The sequence below is a fragment of the Calypte anna genome, chromosome 1 (genome assembly GCF_003957555.1).
Source record: "Calypte anna isolate BGI_N300 chromosome 1, bCalAnn1_v1.p, whole genome shotgun sequence".
In the NCBI taxonomy this organism is placed as follows: Eukaryota; Metazoa; Chordata; class Aves; order Apodiformes; family Trochilidae; genus Calypte; species Calypte anna.
Genome location: NC_044244.1, coordinates 15,397,020 through 15,415,134, shown reverse-complemented (window position 1 = coordinate 15,415,134; position 18,115 = coordinate 15,397,020).

The window sequence follows — 18,115 nt, the reverse complement described above, 5'->3', positions numbered from 1 at the left end:
GAGCATTTTGAGAAATTTTATTTCAAAGTGGTATTTAGAAAATAGAGCAGAGGCTGTGTGCATGTACCTTCTGTGGAGGAATAAATGCTATTGTACAGCATTTCGTAAATTGCTTTTTTTTTTTTTTCCCAGTTGATAAATTGGAGTTACTCTGTTAGAAGGGGAGTAATTTATGTATGGCACACTGCAATGTGGCACTACACAGTGGTGTGCAATTCAATTAATACCCTTTTAAATAATCAGGCGTTTATGTCCTGAGGTTTTGTGTTTGCAGGTTTGTATTGCAAAAAGGATGTGAGAGTGCTCCCAAGTTGAACTCAGTGTTTCTAAGGTCTTTGACATAAAATCTTACAGAAATACTAATGGCATTACTGAGTTGTTCTTTTCAATGTTTCTCACATATATAAAAGTCTAATGGAACTAGGGAGTATGTATTTTGTTTTACAAAGGTAAAAGGTAAAAGTCCCCAGAACTTTAGAGCACAATGTGTGTGTATATGTGTATTTTTTAAAAGCATTTAGTACATTATTGTCAGACTCAAGGCCATAATTGTTTGTGTAAATAAATTACTTTAATTAGACTCAAAAATTTGATCTCTTAAAGTTAGCTATTAAACCGTTTTAAAAATACAACTAAATGATGTGTCAGGGGGAAGCCAAAGCTTCACACTGTGTAACATCTTTAGCTCTTTCTTGTTCTGTAATGGAAATACTACAGCCGGATCTATCCAAACTTCTCAATTTTTATCACTCCAGTCACTCTCAAATGGCACTGTTTCTCAGAAGGTCAGTACTGTGGCATTATTTACTCACATTGGTACTGCTAGTTTTTTTCTTTGACTGTACGAAAATCAGTGTCTGGGTCCTGCTCCCTTCCCTGTACTCACAGTGTGAGGGGTGTGGTTCACCTACATCCAATGTAAAACGTCTTTGCCACCCTGTTCCTGGTAGGAAATCCTAAAGCTGCTTGTCAAGGTTTGTTTGTATTGCATTTAAGATGTTTGCCAGGTCACTCCTTGGCCTGTTGCTGGTTTGTAATTTGTTGGTAAAACATATATGGTAGGGAAAGCAATTTTTGATCACTCCCTGTTTGCCTTATCGAGTTGAAGGGACAGGAGAAACCCAAAATAGGTTGGTTTTCAACTATGCAGTGTGGTTCTTGCAGAGCCCAGGGTATTTTCTTGTCTTGTTTTAGTATGACAGATCTGCAAGGGGGATGTCTTGCATACCTTCTGTTGCCAATTTTTTTTTTTTTAATGTCATGACGGTAAAAATGTAAACAAAGTAAAGACCACACACATGTTTTAGTACAGTTTGATTTATATCCTGAATTATTTGTACTGAGTGAGATGGAATGGTAACATAGGAAGGGCTGGAACTGTGGCTAGAACTCTAAATTCTCTTCAAGATCTGGGGGGCTTTTTTTTTTTGGAGGGGGGGGTTTATTTCCCTTTGCTTTATGTAGGGGATGGGGTGTTCATTTTTCTGACAAAAAGCAAACATTCCTGTGCTGATAAAGGACACAGGTGTTCTGTTTTGTCCAGCAGGTCTACCAGTGGTGGTGTCTGACTGCCTTCTGTTGCCAACAAGTTTAAGAAGCAGTGTTTATGCTTTCTACTTAGCAGAGATAGCAGCCTCATGGTTTTTAAGTGGGGAAAAAAACGAACAAACCCAAACAAATACTTGAATACGGTTGGTTTTTTTCCCCCTTTTAAATTATAAATAGGTGGTTATTTGTGAAGTTAGGAAGTTTTTTTGGTAATTCTATATTCTGTGAACTGGATTTTCTGTTATTTGTGAGTACTCTGTTCAATTCAAACTCTCCGAAAAGACATACTCAAAATTAGCATGAATTTAACACCATAAGCAATATATGCATGTGGAAATATTTTTTATCTGTTAATTTTTTGTGTGTGAGTGGATTAGATGGATTGTTTCTGTTAAAAATTCTATAGGAAGAATTATTTTACAGTCTTGGGGCAGACAGATTTTTGTCCTGCTAATGCAGATCTAAAGGGTTTTATTCACAAGGTGGCAGTCGAGCACCATCTTGTTGAAGTGACCCAACTGCTGAAGTCCTGCTCAGGGATTTTAGCGACCCTATTTCAGAGAATTAGAGAACTTCAATTTCTGTCATGGCTGATTGCCTGTTTCAGTAACTGGTTTAGCTAAAATATCCTTGTGTGCAATTTTAAATATATCTCGTATGTTAAGTTTTAGAAGTAGAGTAAGTTTTGCTTATCTTTAAAATGTCTTCTTTTGATATTTGCGGAATTTTTATGTCTGGCCTGAAAGAACAAAATGAAACTTGAAAGAACAAAATGAAACGGCTTGCTAGTGAAATTATGTGATTATTTTAGGCAGCATAGTTGGTTAGAAAGTTAGCACATTTCCTTCTGTTTTATTATTGAATTGCTCAGCATTCTTATTTTCTTCACATATTTGTTCTATTCATTGCTGTCGAAAAAGAAAAAAAAATGACTAATTGAGAAAAGTAATTATGCTTTTGAGACTGACACGTGGTGATTTTCTGAAATACTCTTTTTTAGTTGAGTGATGTACATATGAAATATAAATGCCCATACATCTCTTAGTTCTCTGGCAGTTGACATACTGCATTTTAAATGTCATCTAGTTTTTGTGCAATAAAAATGTCTAGAGCCAGAGTCTGTGAAAATGACTGCTTCCATATATCTCAAATTCTTTGTCTAAATTCACTGTCCTAGTATTTTTTTCCCTGAGAAGCTTTGCTTTTCTTGCTTATCTCTTGTTAGATAGGATATGCTTTTTATTTTCCATTCCATTTGTATGTCTGCTGAGGCATTTTTTATAGAAAAACATCCTTCTTAAAAATATGTTTTAGATGGATGCAGATAATTGGTTTTACTAGCAAAACATCATTTTGCAATCAAAAAGAATCTCTCCATGAGACAGAAATGCTAACGTAACTACATGTGTGCAGCTAAAATGGCTCAAATTTGTGAGTTTTTGTGGTTAATCTCAATCTCAGAATATGCTTGCATCCTTGTACTGTTCCTTCAGCTTCAGGGATGGTTGGGATGTGAGGAGCAGGAAGCAAGAGGAAGAGGTTTTTGCAGGTATTGGCATTGCAGGGCTGTCTGCAGCAAAAGGAATGGGGGGCTCCAGGGGGCTTTGGGGCACCGTGGTGTTTGGCACTGTGCACTGTGTCTTGCTAAAGCATGAGGTGATAAGGGACACTTGTTCCGTGTCTGGGTGGTGGAAATGCCTTCTCCAGATAGAGGGAGAAGCTGCTTGCTGATAGAGCTGGACTGATTGCTTGATTGCTGTGAGAATGATCTTGCTGAAACTTGGGAGCTAATTGGTTTACTGAAAGATGTTTGGGTACTTTGCTGTGGATCTGTAAATAAAAACTGTTCTGAGTGTGTTCAAAAATGTTATGAGCTTACTTGAACTGCAACTGTACATCAGTAATAGGGACGGGGTTGCTTTCTTTTTCAGATACTCCAGTGTTTTTCTGAAAAGCAAAAATTGCTGTATCTTTAAAAATAAACACGTTTAAAACAATGTCTTCCCACGTCCTTTATATCTTGGTTTTAAGTAGATGCAAATTAATATCCCATGCATTTGATTCAAGTTGGTATGAACTTGTATTAATAGTGGCAGTGTATGGCTTTTCAAAGATGTAATTGCAAAAGTTCACGTCCTTAGATCCTTCGGATCTTCTCTAATGAGATTAGATTTCCACATTTTCATATCAGCCCTCCTAAAATTATTGTTGTAGGCATAATCTTGGGAATTTACAGTGCAAAAGGAATGGTTATGATTATCGCAGACAAGAGTCTCTAATTTCAGGGCACTGCTTTAGACCTTCAAGTTTAATACATGTAAATCATGCTGCATTTTCCTGCGTTCCCATCAAATCTCAAACAAAGCATTGCCTGCCTGAATTGAAATTTAAATTGCAAGTTTCAAAAGAACAAAGGGAACGCAGGCAGGAGTATCACCGATTATGGAGATGGAGCTTTACCCTCTGGGTCAGTGCTGAGCAAATGCCACAACAGTGTTAGTGGGTGGGAGTGAGCACATGGTAGCTACAGTCCTAGCAAAGAGCAGCGTGGGTGTTCCATAACCTACTGTTTCCTTTGTTGCATACAGGGTTCCTTGCTTGCTGCTCTCTACACTTCTGTGCTGTTACAACACTGTATGCTTTTCATTACTGAGAGGATTATTTTATGTTAGTAATCCACTGAGGCAATTTGAAACTGAGAATTCATCTGCCAGGCATCTTGTCAAAACCACCCTCTGGTGCGACCCGAGTTCTTAGAGCAAATCTTTTTTGGGCAGGGCACTCAAGTGAGCTGGGGAAGCTTCACTTGAGATTTAGACCAGAATGACCTGTGTTAGAGATGATTTTCCTGGAAGCTGCTGCTAGCTAAATTTGGCCCAATACAATGTGTTAGCTTGCTGTAAAGTCTCAAGAAGCCTTGTGGAATTACCTTCCTTGTCCAGCTCCAGTCCTCCAGGAAAAGAACCAGAAACATGTCAAAGGAAAAGGAATTTATTTGCTGGCTCTAGTGAATATGTGTTGTTTCTAAAAATGTACCAGGGCACATTTGCTTCTCTAACAGTGAGTTTTGTTTAATTAATTGTTACTGAGATAGAATTTTGCATTCTTTCTGAAACAGGGATAAATGATAGTTTGCTTAAAAACAAAGAATTAAGTGCTTGCACTTTTCTGAAGAATTAAATAGAAAATACATTTGGTATTTTTGAGCTATCTGTTGTAGAGACAGTCTTTATGGTTGCCTTCAAAATAAATACTTGTATTTTCCCTCCACCCTTCTTCACTGCTTATAAAACACACACAGCTTAAATTTTGAAGGGAATGGAGGAGGGATAGCATTACAATGGCTTGATCCAGATGTTTGCCTGACAGGAGGTCATCTGGGAACTTCACTGAGGAGGGAACTAGTTTCAACATTATTAAGTGTAGAGTTTAATATTTTGTAGCAAAATGGAGCACATCTTCTGAAAATGCACTTTACATCAATTCATAAAGTAGTGATGAATTTGCCATATTCTTTGACAAGTTTTTCAGAGATTAATTCTCTAAGGAGACCTTTTTTTTTGCTAGTTATGAGCTATATGCTACATCTTCAGGAAGAAAATCCATCCCATTTTCCTCTCCTACATGCTTGGCTACACACCATTTGTCCTGGGATGTGCAGATCACAACCCAAACAGCCTTTTAACCCACTGATCTTCAGAGGCACAAGAACTCTTGTGCTCCAGATTGTTTTTCTCAGTATTTGAAGTAGTTGACTGCCAGAACTAAAGACTGCACAATGCTGTGGAGGAAGTACCATCTAACTAGACCTGTGTACCTTGCTCTGTTTAGCCAAAACAAGCTCAGTGTCACCCATATGGGTACCCTTAGTTAGAAGAGTGTGCTGGCTACCTTGTAGGTGTAGCATCACTTTTTGACTTCTGAAGCTATGCTAATGGAAAAATAAGTCCAAAACAGATATTAACTCTTCCTTTAATGGAAATGAAATAGCTAGAGACATACTCATTAGTTTGTAGGAGTAACCACAGAAGAGTAAACAGAGTTAGGGCATGTGAAGTTTCAGGGTTGGCCAAGCAGTTTATGATTTGGATGTTTTCTGTAAAGCTACTTGAAGTTAAATGCTTGTGGAGATAAATGTAGCTGATTGACCACTATCTTGGTCTGTAAAGCCAGGGCTAACTTGAGCAGCTAGCTGCTGTATTGAGAGCTTGGCTGTGTTTGTTTTGAGATGTGTTTTCTTTGTGGAGTTTGAGCTCAAGAATTTCCCTTTTCTCTCTGGTTTGAAATAGAGGTATTCAGGCTATGAGAATGGTGTGGCTCTGGAAGGAGACCCTCTTTTCCTCATGTTGACTAAACCAACTTGCAGTTGTCCTGATGGGGGTCTAAGTACTCTCTAATCCATGATCAGGTGATTTGAGGGCTGGAGGGCTTTAGGCTTTATTTTAGTCAGGTATCAGCTCAGCTAACTTTGCAGGCAGCCCTTCATTTCTAAAAACAAATGAACACCACTTGCATTTTAAATCCTAGCTTTATAATTAAAACTTTTTTTGCGAATAACAAGTCTTTTTGGAAAATAAATGTAAATCCCACTAGCAATTAAGGCTTCTATAAACCTTAGTGCACAATTATGGCAGAGATCAGTTACTGTAAGATGTTTGTGACTGAACCTGGGTCAAAGATGTTAAACACCTGCAAAGACTCTACCTTGCTATTCAAGTTGCACATAGTAGAATGCATGGTGTTATTGAATTTTCTTGTCCATCATTTTCTCAGACAATAAGCAAACAAACAAGAAAAGTATTTAAAGTCACCCAGTCTTGATAGTCTGCAGTTACTTGGCAAAAAACCAGCATGTCAAAATCAGCTTGTAGTCGACAACTTTCCTTTAGTAAAGAGCTTCAAAATATTTCTGGTAATTTTTGTTGGGATGTATCTCATGATAAATGTTCTTCAGCCTTCCTTATGTTTTCTTTCACAATGTAAGATTCCCTTTCCTGGACTTGGCTTTGTTGTCTCTTTGATAAAAAATTGATTTGGGGGTCTATTTTATGAAGTTAAAGAAGTGTATATATTTACATAAGCAGTGAGTAGTACTTGGACCAAGTGGGCCTCTGCAGATATAGAACAGACAGTGGTACATGTTGACTGAATCCATTCAATATTTTATTTTCTCATTAAATCTACCATAAAGTAAGCAGGATAATTTGGTAGCAGATTTAAGTTTTCATGTTATTCTGTAAGTGTGTAGCTATTGACAATTTCTTTGGTTCTTTGAACATATGATCCCAAGGCAGAGTTGAAGAAGGTAATTGCAATCAAGCTCTTTTCCATTACCCACACACTAAGCCGACTGAAACTATAGTAAGTACAACTTTGTGAGATTGATCTATTTTCATTTCAATATGGCAATCTCCAAGGACATTTTCTATAGGATCTAATTCAACAGAAACTACAAGCTAAATAAATAATAATTCCTCTTCAGCTGCATGTTCCCAGTTCTACAGCATGAAAGACAGGCATAAAGACCTTAAAGATTATTTTTTTTATATCCAGTAGAATGCATTATGATAAAAAGTAAACTAAAACTCACAGCATTGACTACTTTTTTGCAAAGCTACCATTTGATATTTACAACAATGAAATAATACAGAGAAATACAAAGCTGAAAAGATTTTTGTAACAGATTTTTCTTTTACCAGTTTGCATAATGTAGAAAGCACCTGTACACCAAATCTAAGAAGGTAGGATCTGGTTGTACAGGTGCTCATCTGCATTTTTATAATCCTAAATACCTTTATAAATCTGATATTTTTCTTTGAGCCTTTGTTAGGACTCCATATGTTATTTTAGTGGTCATACAGAGATACCATAAATCTGATGTCCTGTCAAAGTGAATACAAGAAACTCATCTAACTGTACAATGCAGTGTTAGCCAATGTAGAGTTTTCCTTTTCTGTGATTACCTGGAGCATTTTCCCTTCACATGAACTTAAAATAATTGCTGACAATTTAAAACCTGACAGCAGGTAGGTGACCTGCTGATGAAAGCCACAGCTCTGAGAGCTCCTGATTCAAACAATGACATTTTTTTTTCTTCACCTCACCTATTACTGTACAACATGGATAATAAGGAAAAAGCTGGGACTTAGCACTGACTCTCTCATTTCAGTTTTTCAGTTCAATTGCAGATAGGGCTGAGTTGCTCTTAAATACCTAACATTTCTATGCTGTATTACCATAGGAAACCTAGTGCATTTTATAGAATTTCCATAACACAAAGTAATCCTGCCTTAAAAAGTAACAGTTTTCTGTCTGAGTGAAAATAAAATGCTGGTATGCTTGGAATTAAGTATTGCCTGAGCAGAACATCTTGAAAGATATTCCTTTATAAAGCTGTTGCTTGTTTCTTTTTTCACCCACTCCTGGAGAGTATGAGATTTTGATTACAAGTGGCACATGTTGTAATAAGTCATATCTGCTCTACAAGTATCTGCTAACCATAAACATGACCCAAGGCACATTAGTCACCCAGAAAGAGCTTGTCAAAATAAAGCCTGTCTGCAGGAGGACAGAGGATGCTTATTGGAATCAAGTGAGTATCAAGGGTGGTCCCTGCTGCCACTGCTCCTCTGAAGACATGTTAATTAAACAGGATGCAAAGAAAATGTCACACGTTCCTGTTGTCAGAATCCAGGGAGAGATAACAGCCAATGACATAACTGGTTTCCTAAAGCTTTGGTTTGTTTTTTAATTTGTTTCTTACTAAAATGATTAATAGATACCAGGTTCCTTGAAATTAATCTTAAAGGATAATTTAACTTTCTTTTTTCTCCTTGTATTTAGTTCCTCCGTTGATATATTACACTTATTCCAAATATATTCATCTCCCAAAAATCGTGACTGTGCAACCTGGGGACAAAGAGCTTTCTGATCATAGGGGATTTAAAACAAAAGAGTATACTCTTACTTCAACTGTGATCAGGCTCTTTGTATCAGTTAGTTTAAGGCACAGACATTTTTCATAGCTGAAATTGCTGAGATTTTTATTCTGATTTTAATTCACCTGGCCAGAGACAAATTATTGTGTTTAAAGCTGATGGTGACACAGTGATAAAAACAGGCCTAGATTTTAACTGTTAATGTTGTGAGCATCAATTTGCTGAAGGCTTGCCTGTAAAGATTTAGAGGATATTGCTATATGTGGCTCAAACTGTATCTAATTATAATTTACCTATTTTATTACAAATGTGTCCCTTAAATCTGGTGCCAATCATAGTGCAAACAGAAACTCCATGTTATGTAATTAAAAACTAATTCTATTTTTAGTTCTTGTTCAAAACTGTAACTTCTCTTTACTATAGTGTATGCCAAAGCTTTACCAAATATTCTTTTTCTACAGAGCACAGCTTGCCCAGAATAGCAAAGAAATTGCCTTTACCATCAGGATCCCAAAGGAATGCTTGGGTAATTCTAAAAATTGTATTCCTAATATAAAATAACAAAAACTTGCAAAAATATTAATTCACAAATAAATGCTGTACAGTAACCATGAGCACACATATATGGAGTAAATTAAGCTTAACTGGATTTGAAGTTTGCAAATTAATCAATGATTCTAGTATGTCTACAGATTGATTCACTATTTTAGTAACAAAAAAAAGCCTTTGGGGGAAGAGAGATAAATAGTCTTTGTGTGGGAGATTAAAATTAGAATAAGTAGCACTTTAGATCTTCTATTTTAATCAACCACAAAAGTGTGAAAAAAAAATGCCCTGTATTGTATTGTGTCATCATCTCTACAACACTTTAAAGCCACATTCCCAGAGCTATTCTTAAAAGGATGAAGTGGAAGAAAATAGAATCAGGTTTGACAAGAATGTGTGAGTAAGGTGGGGAGTTGTATCAGAGAGATATGGTTTTATATATGTTTCCTAATCTTTGCAGTGAGGATGGAGAGAGGAGCTTGCTTTTCATTTTGGTGTTCTTGCTAATGATCATTTACCCGCTGAGCTGCCCAGCTCCTCCTCAAGGTGCAGGAGGTGAGTGCATCTCCTGCAAGGGCCTAACTGGAATGGGAGAAGACAGCATCCTCTTCCCTGGCCACAGGGAGGACATGTGAAAAGGCTGTGGCCAGGACTGAAAGACCCTCCTGGCCTCCATCCCAGTGCCCTGAGGGCCTTTGCCCCATGGGAACAGGGGAACGATGCAGGGTTTTTCCTGGAGCATGATTCCTGGGTGAAAGAGGAGAGCAGAAAAGGAATGTTTTTAAAATACCTCTCCTTGCCAGCATGCTTGTCTGTAGGTCTTGCCACAGTGATCTTTAAATAGCACCAGACAGCTTACACAGACTAATGAAATAAGTCTGCGTTGATGTTGGCACTTGAACGGCTTTGTTTCTGAAGGCTGCTTCGTGTTCTCCTCCGGCTGAGATGTGAATAACACAGCCATGACCCTGGGCACTGCCTTCTAAACATGATGATAGCCAGAAAACTGACAGGGGAAATAGGTCAGGAAGAACATCTGCTTGCATAGCTGTCCTTCGTTCTGTGAAAATGAGTCAATACCATGTGTGAGCCTACAGCACGGTGAGGGGGTTTCATGCTCTGTCTTTAGAGTCCCAAACCAGTGAAGGAGAAAGCCAGCTGGTCTTGGTGGGCTCCTGGTGACTGGAGACAGGGTGATTGCCCCCTTAGGAGCATTCAGGTCAGTGAGTGCAGTTTTGGATTATTATGAAATTTGAAAGTGGCATTTTACTGCAAGAGTTGAACGGAAATGAAGACAGTTCACCCAAAGGATGACCTGCATTTGGAAATGATGAGCTCTCTCCTAAGAGAGATTCTTTCAACCTAAGAAGTCAGATCAGCTTTGGCCATGGACCTAGTTACCCTTGTTTGAGTGAACTAAAGCAAATTCTCAGTTTTTGAAAACATGTTCAAACATACATATGCAATTTCCAAGACCTTCTGCCTCGGTCACTGTAAATTCCTGGCTGCCTTTGTTCTAGTGGTGGTACACATCACCTGATTTTGGTGCTCAGCTGGGTGCTCTGGATGAGATACCCACTGCATGGCCAGGTAAAAGCCACTCCTCCTGCTCTTGGTTTGCAGTAGTTGAGCCTGTACTTGCAAACCTAAAATAAGCCCCCTGAACCCAGCTTTCCTTTGATCTATAGTGAAGTGCATCTCTTCCAGTTAGAGTCAAAGGCTACATGTCATCTTGTAAAACATCAAAAAAGTGGAAGGCTGGCATCAGATTTCTAATGTGGGGGAAGAAAGGCTGAATATACCAACAGCTATTTGTTACTGTTCCAGTGAAGTTCTTCAGTTAAGAAGAGCAGGGAAACAAACATATTCCTGCTGATGCTGGTACTTGGTGTTGTTTATGTGCATGAAGCAGCAGCAGCAGGATGGCAGAAGCCATCTGTTTACAAATCACAATTTTTAACATGGGTTCTATCACTCAACTCAAGGCTGCTGTAACAGAGACAAACTATTTACTTCTTCGTGTTTGACACGAGCTTCTTCCATTCCGTCTGGACTAGGTCAGCATCTCCTCCTAAGAGCTTGCTCTGCTACAAATGCTTTAAAGCAGGTCACTTAGTGTTTGACTTGGTGACTTGAAGCTGGGCATTTTGCCCTAAGTGGATGTAATTTGTCACTGGCAGCTCTCAGGTTTAACAGATCCTTCTAAAGTTCAGTTTCTGAGCTGACTTCAGTATCCTGGCATTGCAGCTCTTGCAGAGCACACTAGGATGCCGCCCCCCTCCCCTTTCCTCTGCAGAAACCCTCACCCTGCTCACACAATGCTTTCAAAACCTGGGTGTGCTACAGCTTGCACACTTCCCTGCATAGCTGCACATAGCACAACTTGGTGCTATGTCTGCCTCTGGGTGTACCAGAGGAGGAGGAGGTCACCCGGACTGCTGCATGTTGGTCCCTATGGTGAATTTTCTCTCAAAGAGCCACAGGTGCTTGGGCCACGTGGGGCTCTCAGTGACAACCTAATCAACTCCTGTCTTCCCAGGTTTTCACATTCCCTATTTGAGTAGTTTTTCTGAATTTTGTTTTTACAAGTACTTTTTGAATAAGCCTGTGAGCATCTAAGACTACAAGCTTGGAACTAGGTGATTTTTAAAGTCCCTTCCAGCGCAAACCATTCTGTGATTCCACAATTCTAAGCATGCTTCTGTGGAAGAAGAGTTCCTTTAAGCATATTTGTACAGAATGCAAAGATTTCATAGACCTTATAGCAAGTGCTTTGTGTTAAAACAAATTCAACATACTTTTTATGGGATCTGTCCAAGAAATCTTAAAGTTATCTTTGGATTTAGCTCTGGGACATGCAACAAGGTGGAATAATTTAATTTGATTTGACACACTGGCCTGAAAGATCAACAATTGGACTTGTGATGATACACTTGCATAGACTGACAATTAGCTTTTTGATAGTCCTTTCCTTGTGTTGCTTTCCTCCTCTCCCTTCACTGCCTTTAATTTCCTTCTCCTCTACCTGAACTCTGAAAGCAATCTTTTGTTAAAATAGGTAGTGATCAGATAACAAGAAAGATGTGTCTTAGCATTCAGATGAAGTCATCTACCTGAAGGGTACTCTAGTCTGGATGCCTCTAAAATCCAATTTAAGTCTCTTGGTATTAGAAGTACTAGAGTTTAGTCACACCTGTATGTTGTAACTTTTAAATAATACTATTTAAATAATTATATGTTAACAGTAGTATTATACAGCTCTTTTCTTAGAGTCATCACACCTTGTACTATGTGGAACTTCTCTACAACTTACTGAAAAACAAGTTTGAAGTTTCAACAATCATAATTTTCTGGGAAAAAGAAATATTTTGCAAAAGTTTTATCCATCAGCTCAGACCATGATAGGACACTTCAAATCTCCTTTTCATGTTTCTCTTGACGTTAACTGCTGGTGAGATAAGTGTGATTTGTGCAAACACTTGTGTTGTGATGGCACCCATTCACTACAGGTGATCTGGCTACTTGGGTGAGCAGGGACATTGCCTTGCAGGAAAAACATACCTGTGCTTAACTCAAAAAAAGAATGAAAGGAAAAGCTGCAGGTAGAATGAAACATAACACAAAAAGCAAAACATCTCTATTTCTGGGCTCACACAGCCTAAGAAGTATTATTCAAGTGTGCCAGAATCCACATAGAATCTGAGGAGCTGAAAAGACCAGAAAATATATACTGTATGTGTTTATGCTTGTACTGTTTTGTGTTGTTCCACTATGGCAGAGGTGGTAATGGGCTGCGTATTTATGTCCCCTGTAGCCCTGCGTCCAGCAAAATAAATGCCATCCTTTAAGTAATCAGAATATTTATACTGCAGGCCCTTGGTAAGGGAACAGCAGGAGTTTAGTGCTTTAACAAACATTTGAGCGTTGGAGTGCAGCATTTCTTTAAATATTTTTTTTTAAAGTTAATATTTTTTTAGATTTAAAAAAAATTATCTTATCAAAATACTTCATAGAATCACAGGATGGTTTGGGTTGGAAGGAACCTTAAAGATCATCTAGTTGTAACCCCCCTGCATGGGCAGGGACACCTCCCACTCTACCAGGTTGCTCAGAGCCCCATCCAACCTGGCCTTGAACTCTTCCAGGGAGTGGGCAGCCACAGCTTCTCTTGGCAACAGATGCCAGTGCCTTACCACCCTCACAGGACATAATTTCCCCCTAAAATCCAATTTATTATAAAATTATACATTGACTATATTTTAAATTATATATTCAATATAAATTGAATCACAGCCCTGACTGAACAAGAAATGGAGGGTTTTTCCTGCTTCACTGAATTGCACAACTCCCCTGGGCTGTAGATGGGCCAGGACATGGCCTGTGGCATAGTTTCAGTCATCTACTGTAGCAGGTGGTCAATTTAACTCAAAACCAATTAGTTTTTGAGGTCTTGTTTCCATAATGCATCTTCATTTTTTAAAAGGTGTTCTCTTGAAACAGATACAGCCTCTAGCATTTATTAAATGTTTTCTCAGTTAATCTCCAATCTATACCATTGTCAATACTTTCAAAGATCATCTGATATACATTAGCTGTCTTCTCAATATGACATGGAAGAGGTTTTTTTGCAGTCTCTCCTGTAATACACCCGAAGGGGTATGTTTTTAACTGCTGACTGAAATACTCCCTGAATGCCAGCAATGCACTCATCATCATTTCAAGCAATGTGTTTATCTGAAATAGTTTCCTTCTGATAGTTTTGTTTGATGAATAGAAAATGCAGCTTTCAAATCACTGTGAATCAAGACTAGAATTTTTGGAGAATGTTTATAAAAGCAAGAATGGGTCAGACATACTACCCTTGGATGCTAGTCAATGTTTTCTTTTCTTGTGATGTTGCCACCTTACAACAACCCATTCAAATCCAGCATCAACTTATTAGAGTTCACTACTCAGCAAAAGATACAGCTGTGTTGCTCGTGTGAAGAATATGGGCATATAATTCAGATGGCTTCAGCACACAGGGACCCACATCAAGATTACACAAAGGCAGAACTCTCTCAAAGCTTTTGTTACTGAATTGTCAACAAGATGTTTCTTGGTTTGTATTATTTTTTTTTAATTTTGCCACTGGGAGCTAATTATTTGGACAAAGCTCAGTCTCTCTCCCTCCCCATGCTCTTAGTGTTTTGCTTTCACTCCTCTCCATTGCTTCTGCTCTGCTGCATCTCAGAAATGAGCTTCTAGCATTATCCACAGATACCATTATCCTAAAAGGAAGGGGAATAAACATTTTATTGTATGTATTTGGTATCTACAGGCAAATCTGTGAACTTATTTGAAGTTTCCAGCATAAAGAAAATGCTTAGGATAGATAATGAACAACTGAAGACAGTAATCTTACAGTATTAAACTAGAAATCTGAATTTATAGTCTAGTGTTCTGTAAACACAATTACTGAGATATGCAGGTTGATTTTATTAACTTCCAAAAACTTCCAGGCAGATGAAAACAAAAAGTAAGTGCCATAAATTATTATAGAATTTTTTCCATTTAAAATGACAAAACCCCAAGGAGGGCTCAGAAACTACTGATAAACTAAACTGTACTTGCAAAATTTCACAATACTCTTGCTGGTTGCACTGTCAAAATACATTTGATGTTGCCAGGGAAGACAGCCATTACCCTTCCCACGTACTCTGCCGTGGCTTCATGTGCTGAAAACCAAAGGAAAGGGTTTCCTAAATTTTCCCTGGAGAGAAAGAGCTTCAATAGCAGCATTGTAGAGAAATCAGGGGAAGCCACAGAACTGCTTTTATTATGAGTCCTGTCTCCAGCCTAGCCCTGTGCTAAAATGATGCCATTTGTTTTCACAAACATCTTGACCTTGTCTGTCTGTGGTGAGGCAGGTGTGTGCTGTGCTTTCACACGCAGCATTTCAGTGGTGCCTCACCACTGGCTGACAGATGCCAACCCAAGGGTTTGCATTTCCCTCTCTGTCTCTGCCAGGTCTCCTGGGGCCCTCCCACAGCAGATCAGAGAAGAGGTATCCTTGCCTGCACCCTTCTGTGGTCAGTGGCTGGCTGGGCTTTGGGACAGGTTGGACTCTGGACAGTGACTGACTGTCAGCCTTTTCACCCCATTTCCACTCTCATGAAATGTAGCACCAGCCTGAATGGGCCTTTTGCACTTCATGGTGTGACCCCTTCCGAAAACGCAGCCCTTAACCTGCTGGAGAACCAAGCAAGGGCTGGACAGTCCCATTGGTGCTGTTTGTGCCTCTGGTTAGCAGAAGGTGACAAGGCTGTGCCCCTGCCTGCCAGGCACATCACCAGCTCCTGTCCCAATCTCCTCTCATGGACCAGAGCAGCGCTGGTGACTGCATCCCATCAGGGCTGCCAGAAAGGTATATTTAATATACCTTCTCTATTTAATTAGAGAAGCATCTGGTGTTTCACTAGAGATGGTAATGCACAGGAAAAAGCCCCGTGTACCTCTGCAAACCCTTCTGTGGGTCTGCCTTCTTGCTAGGCACTGACAGTTTTTTCATGAGCCTGGAAACAATTCGTGGGGTTATTTTTGGTTGTGTCCCACTGTTTTATTATGTCAAGATTAAATGGGATAACAGATGCAGTAATTAAAAATGAAAAAGTGACAGTTATTTTTGGCTCAAATAGTTACTATTAACTGACATGGTAGATGGGTTCTTAAAGTCAGAAATCTATGCAATAGCAGTCAGAATAGTTGTTATTTCCCCACTGTTTATGAAAGGCTTATGACTCATGACCTACATCCAGCCAATTGCATACCTTTATTTCAGATGCTATTTAAATTACATTTAATTTAAACGAGGAGAAACAAACTAAGAAAATATCTGAGAGGTTTTTTCAGGCTTTATTTAACACAAAAATAGGATATATCTTGTTTTCCAGAATAACATATGAGACTAATTAATAAACCTAAATGAACAGGAGACGAACCCTGTGCTTACCTGTAAAAAGATTTTATTGAAAGATTCTTCATATTTTAAGCAAATGAAATCTGTATGGATACATCATTTACTTACTTTGTTTCTGAAGCATGAATTAATTAAGTCTTAGTTACTGTTTAAAAAATGGTGTCAGAACAACAAGCTGTGAAGAACAGGTGAATATTAACCAAGAAACACAGAAAACCAGAAATAATGATGCTTACCACTCCTTATCTTAAAAATAAAATTAAAAAAAAATCACATTCAAGGTGTTGTCTTAATACTGCTTAGCCCTGTGACTCATTTTCCATATAGTGCATTTAGATATGAATGCAGTTGTACATGGGTAAGATTCTTGGAGATTTTCAGAGATGAACACATTGTCAGTGCTCTACATAAAGTAAGTAACAAAATGTGTTGTTTCTTTGAGTATGCAGAGCTGTCTTTTCTGTTTCTTTGTTTATGATCTAACAGAACCTGGAAGATATTCAGGGATCTTGTAGATGGATATCCTACAATCTTCTGTGTAAGTGCTTACTCAGATATTTACCTAATCACAATAACAAGAATGTGGATGTGTGCATATATATAAAAAGATTGCAATTATGTACCCATATGTGTATATTTACATATAAATAGTTAATTATTTTACAACCTTAAAAGGAATTGCTAACTTAAAAGCTATTAAAAAAACATAACACTTTAAACTTCATAACTTAAATATGTTATAATTGAAACACAGTTTTTTTAAATTTATATTATTAACTGTAGGACCAGGTCTATGCTGTTTAGGTGCCTAAATTTAGATGGGAAATGTCTTCCTTTAAAAGCTGTCGAAGATTTAGGTATTCACTTCATAAGGGCTGATTCACTTGAGAGTCCAATGTAATAGGAAACAAAACATTTCCACAATCACCCCCTGCCTTTGATGCCAACTTGTGTGGTTTGGCTCACTATTAAATCACCTTTCCCTCCCCCCAGAACGACAACTTCATGCAGAGCCCCTGTGCGGGGTGGCTGCTGGCCCTGCTGTCCCCTGAGCTGGTGTGTGTGCCAGACTGTGCAGGGCACCAGGCTAGGACCCAGCTCTGGGAGCTCCCATGCTTCCATCCCTGGGGATGTTCCCTGCCACCATCTGGTTTAGCAATAGTGTGACTTGAAGGTTTGTCTGAACTGCTAAATAAAAGCAGGCCAGGAAAAGGGGTGAGCACTGAATCCCCACCAGCCGTGCTCCTTAAACTGCTCACTCCCTGGCTCTGCTTTGGGCCACGCTGCCAAATCTTTCCTGGGCAATCTGGAATACATGGCTGCTGTATAATCTCCTGGAGGAACAGATTCCTGGTGGCAGAGTGAACAAGCCTGCAGCAGGTGTGACTCAGGGTACCCTCCTCTCTTCTCCTGTGCTATCTGAGTGGAACTGGCAACCTCAAACACCCCGTGTGTCATCGAACCCCACAGCGTACAGAACGTTTGATAGTCCTGGGTTATAGCATGGAGCAGCAGCACAGCCCTCATGTGGTTTCAGAGCCTTTGAACTGGAAAAAGCACAAAAACAAAAGTATAATGTTTTTAGTTCCATAGGTATATCACACTGCAGAGACAGAGCTTGAAGTGACATTGAGCTGATATGGTCCCAAGCAGATGAACTGAGACAATCTGCATCAACTGCTTTTGGAGCCAGGAATCAGAGTGGCTTTACCAATACAGACCCAATGCCCTTGGAGCTTCTGAAGCTCGAATGGGGTGGGATGAATCCCATCTCTTGTCTCTAAATGTTACTGACAAACATCTCTCTTCCCAGACCTGGACCTTTTCCAGGCAGGCTGAATGCACCCAAAAGAACCTGCATGGTGAGACTGACTTGGCACTCACACCAATTTAACTTATTTGAAATCAAGTTAAATTAAACAGGATCAGCTGTTGAGGTCCAAAGGTAGCTGCTAGTTTGTAAAACAGGTAGGCAATGACCAATAACTTCAACTTTCACTTAAGTCCTCCCTTGGAAGGAAGGATAACCTCTACTACATGGTGTTATTCCTGCCCCCAGAAAAGTATCATGAATCTTTGACCATCTAGTAGGTTATAACAGACCTTAAACTTCATTCTATTTCCT